At 36.8% G+C, this 5,089-nt stretch overlaps 1 long non-coding RNA gene across 1 annotated transcript; it reads left to right on the top strand.

The window, feature by feature from the left end:
- Positions 1 to 694: 694 nt before the first annotated feature.
- Positions 695 to 4,823, top strand: LOC121245807. The gene is made up of 3 exons (XR_005937001.1): positions 695 to 908; positions 3,128 to 3,134; positions 4,753 to 4,823. It is a non-coding gene; the product is annotated as an uncharacterized LOC121245807 (long non-coding RNA).
- The last annotated feature ends 266 nt before the right edge of the window (positions 4,824 to 5,089 follow it).

Raw genomic sequence — 5,089 nt, 5'->3', positions numbered from 1 at the left:
GTGTAGCTGAAGAAGTGGCCGTTGATTATAGTGCCAACCAGATGTGGGGCGGGGGGGAGGGGGCGGGGAGACGCCCTCTGCTTTTCTTGTAAATGTGTCGTCACTTGCGTCTCTTGGGCATGACAACCTTGATGGGCTCATAGGCCAAGCCCTTGTCGACTTGGCCACAACCTTTGACTTTGATTTGCCCCTCAAGGGGTTGGACTCAATGGGTACACCCCTTTTCGAGTTCTCTTCTCTCCTTTCATCAATTTTGACTCCTAGTGGCAGCAAGTTTGCGTTTGACATATATGATGCCTTCTCAATGGGTGATGTTGGGGTTATGGCATCTGAAGCTGTGACTCCTACCAATGGCGGCGCCTAGAGTTATGTCGTGGACTCTTTATTCTTGAGGGGAAACCTTGATGATTGTGGGGACCTAGGCTCCAATCTAAGCTCCCTCCCTACAATCGTCTTGGGTGGTGAGACTCTGCCTACAGACCATGAAAGAGTCTCCATTCTTTGCCCTTCTCCCTCCTTGATGGGAACCAAGGTAGGTCTTGTCTTAAAGATATTTTGCAAGTTCTAAATGGGTCAATTACAAGTTCAAGCGCCAAGAAGATCAAGAAGGCAATGTAAGAATTGATGCAATCCACTTGGGACGAATTTAGCAAGAGCCCAACATTCAAGATGAGCTTAAAGGATGAAGATTCAGTTTTGATTCATTTAATAAGCTATGGAAGAGGGCAACAACATGACCTAAAAGCTTTGGACACTGGAAGGCTTTCAACTTGTTTAATTCATTTAAAGGACTTATTTTATTAGTTTAGAATAATTGGATTTATTATGGGAAGCACTTAAGGGGGCCTATGCAGGGGCATGTTGGAAAATTTATTATTTTATTGAACTAGGATTAGGGTTTTACTGTAGTGAGTACTGTAGCCGCACTGTAGATGCGACACTATTTACACAAGGGGCATTTTATTGAACTAGGGTTAGGGTTTTACTGTAGCGAGTACTATAGCCGCACTGTAGATGTGACACTATTCACTCAAGGGCATTTTTGAAAGATGGAAATTTATTTTGGCTAGGGTTTGATTAGGTTTTGCTTTAAATACTCTTTGTAGCGTCATTTTAATCAGTTTATGAAATTTGATGAATTTATTCATTGTGAGTTGAGTTTTTATCCTCTTGTTCTTGATTGAACTTTTGAACTTATCAAAGGTAAATCATAACCTTTGTAGCGTTCCTCCTTGTAATCTAGGTTCTTGAGACAGGTTTTTCAACGGATCTAGATTTTGATATAATATAGGTTCTTGAAACAAGTTTTCATCAGGTCTATATTCTCCATCCATTGACTTGATTTTGGCTTTCTTGGGTGAGTTTTCAAATTGATTGTGGGTTCAAGGGATTCCATTTCTACAGATTCATATCATTTGGTATTCAGAGCAAGGTTTCCAATCAGGTTTGACTCTATTTTTTAATTCTTGCATCTTTAATTTTGATTCTAGGGCTTCATTGTTCTAGGGTTGCAAAAAAAAAAAAAAAAAAAAAAAAAAAAGAAACAAAAAGTAGGCTGCCAAAATTCTTAGGGTTTTTGGTTTGGCTGAAATTTACATCACCTAGGGTTTCAAAATTCTAGGGTTTCCTACATCTCTAAATTTTTCAATTGCTTGGAGTGTCATTCCATTAATTCTCTTCTATTTCATTATCAATTCTTGTGTGCTTGAATTCAATTGCTTGATTTTCACAATTGAGTATTGTTGTTTGTGATTTAGTTAGAGAGAAGAAGAGAAAAGAAAGGAAAGGAAAGGAAAAGAAAAGAAAATTCAAAAAAAAAAAAGAAGAAGATAAGAAAATGTAGCATATTCAAAGGTTGCTACATAGTTACAACAAAGAAAAGGAAATATATTTATTGATCGAGCTTTGTCATCAAAGGGGCTGAATATATCTTTCTAGTTGGTATCTTGTTTTATAATTACTCTTTCCCTCGTATAAATTCCTTGAGTCCCGTGTCATTTTATTCCTTATTTCTTGGATCTATATTACTGGTTGGAATAATACAAGGTTTTATTGTCTTGATTTTAGTTCAACTAGTTCTTAAAGAACTTGAGTGGGAAAACTATTGAGGTAAAAGGTAAGAGAGTGTGAGACTATTATCGGAAAAAAAACTAATTAAGAGTGAAACACGAGTGGAGTGTCATTATTCGAGTGTAAACACGTAAGGGAGTGTGTGAGATTTTCTACTAACATTCTTTTTGTACAGCACATTATGATGTCTCATAGGAGTGACTCATCACCAAAGGGGATGACAGTTAACTCATCCTTTGTGTTGCAAGCTATGCAACAATAGTTTGAGCGGTTGAACTTGGTGTTGGGTGAAGTAAGGGATAGGAGGCATCATTAAGATGCGGTAATTAGAAATTTACAGGGCAAGAGAGATAGGAGGCGACGTGAGTCTAGTGTTGAAAATGGGTATGAGAATAAAGAGTGTGGTGATTCTCTTGTTACTAGGCATGAACTCAATGCACAAATTAAGATGGATGATATAGAGCAGCAGAGTGAGAACATTTTTCATACTAGATGCCACATCAACATCAATGTATGTAGTATGATCATTGATTTGAGAAGTTGTATTAATTTGGCTAGCACTACTTTAGCTGAGAAACTAAATTTACCTTCCTTGAAACACCCTAGACTATACAAGTTGCAGTGGTTGAGTGATTGTGGGGAGGTTAGGGTAAATAAGCAAGTGCTAGTTTCTTTTTCAATTGGGAAATACCAGGATATGGTGCTTTGTGATGTAGTGTCTATGCATGCTGGCAATATTTTTTTGGGGAAGTTGTGGCAGTATGATATAAAGGTGATCCATGATCAGTTAAGGAAAATGTATAGTTTTGAAAATGATGAAATAACAATCAAACTTGCTCCTTTAACTCCAACACAGACCCATGGGGACCAACTGAAACTGAAAAGTGAGATTGAGCAAAAAAGTAAAAGTGAGGATGAGATTGAGGAAAAAAGAAATAGTGATACTGAAAAAGAGAGAGAGAGAGAGAGAGAGAGAGAAAATGAGGGAGAGAAAAAAGATGAGGCTGAGGCTGAAACCTCAAGAAAAAAAGAGAATGAGTTGCAAAAATATTGTGAGGCCGAGAGTTCAAAAAAAGAGGAGAGTGGAAGAAAAAGAGAGCGTGAAACGGAAAAAGTGTGTGAGAGGAAAAAAGAGAATGAGGCCGAAACATCAAGAGAAAAAGAGAGTAAAAAAGAAAATAAAGAGGTGGCTGAGAGTCAAGAAAAAAGAGTGGAGCCACGAGAGAAAAAAGAAAGAGAGATTGCAAAGAGAAATAGAAAAACAAAAGTGTGTTTTTATGCTAAGGCAAGCTTTTATGCTAACGAATTTAACGACTCTTTGCCTAGTGTTGTTGTTTCTTTGTTGCTGGGATATGAGGTCATGATTCCTAGTGGAGTGTTTAGTGGATTGCCACCTATTAGAGATATAGAGCATTACATTGATTTTGTGCCAGGTGCGACAATTTCTACCCGACATTTCTTTGAAGAACATGAGTCATTCACACACTTGAAGGGACAAGGTAAGTTGTTGACTAGAATGCATGCTAAGTGGGAAGACTGTATTGAGACTTTTTCACTCGTAATCAAATACACACATGGTGAGAAAAATTTTGTGGTTAATGCATTAGCAAGAATGTATGTCCTTATCTTTATTTTAAATGCAAAGTTATTGAGATTTGAATATGATAAGAAATTGCATGCTAATGACAATGAGTTTGCTAGTTTGTATGGAACATGTGAGAAAGCATCGTTTAGTAAGTTCTATAAACTAGATTGGTACTTGTTTAGAGAGAATAGACTTTGTATGCGTATTAGTTTTACATGTAAGTTGCTTGTGTGTGACAGACATGTTGGTTTTTTGGATAGCTTTGGTGTAAGGAAGACTTTTGATGTGTTGCATCAATGCTTGTGGGAATATCATTTGCCATTTATTGACATGTTACACGAACGTTTGTTGAAGTATCATTTGTTATTTATTAACGTGTTGCATGAACGGTTGTGGGAGTATTGCTTGCCATTTATAGAGTTTGCATTTAATAGGACCACACATATTACTACATCATATTCACCTTTTGAAATTGTTTTTAAACTTAATCCATTTACTCCTTTAGATTTAATCTCTTTACCAGTTGATGGCGGGAGTAGCTTGGATGGACTTTTTCAAATTTTTGAACAAGTTAATGATAATGCATATCAAATGGATCTTCCAGGTGAGTATCATGTTTATGCTATTTTCAATGTTAGTAACCTTTTTCCCTTTGATCCAAGTGGAGATTCAAGGTCAAATCCTTTTGAGGAGAAGGAGAATGATGTGAACCAAGGTGGGCCTAGTCTTAAAGATATTTTACAAGTTCCAGATGGGTCAATTACAAGTTCAAGAGCCAAGAAGATCAAGGAGGCAATGCAAGAATTGATGCAATCCACTTGTGACGAGTTTAGCAAGAGCCCAACATTCAAGATGGGCTTAAAGGATGAAGATTCAGTTTTGATTCATTTGATAGGCTATGGAAGAGGGCAACAACATGACTTAAAGGCTTTGGGCATTTGAAGGCTTTCAACTTGTTGAATTCATTTAAATGACTTAGTTTGTTAGTTTAGAATAACTGATTTTATTATGGGAAGCACTTAAGGGGGGCCTATGCAAGGGCATGTTGGGAAAGTTATTATTTTATTGAACTAGGGTTAGGGTTTTACTGTAACAAGTACTGTAGCCGCACTGTAGATGCAGCACTATTCACTCAGGGGCATTTTTGGAAGATGAAGATTTATTTTGGCTAGGGTTTGATTAGGTTTTGCTTTAAATACTCTTCGTAACCTCATTTTAATCAGTTTATGAAATTTGATGAATTTATTCATTGTGAGTCGAGTTTTACTCATCTTATTCTTGATTGAGCTTTTGAACTTATCAAAGGTAAATCATAACCTTTGTGGCATTCCTCATTGTAATCTGAGTTCTTGAGATAGGTTCTTCAACGGATCTAGATTTTGATATAATCTAGGTTCTTAAAATGAGTTCTCATTGGGTCTAGATTCTCCATCC

This window comes from Juglans microcarpa x Juglans regia, chromosome 1S (assembly GCF_004785595.1).
Source record: "Juglans microcarpa x Juglans regia isolate MS1-56 chromosome 1S, Jm3101_v1.0, whole genome shotgun sequence".
Classification (NCBI taxonomy): Eukaryota; Viridiplantae; Streptophyta; class Magnoliopsida; order Fagales; family Juglandaceae; genus Juglans; species Juglans microcarpa x Juglans regia.
This window is presented reverse-complemented; position numbering and strand designations above follow the sequence as displayed.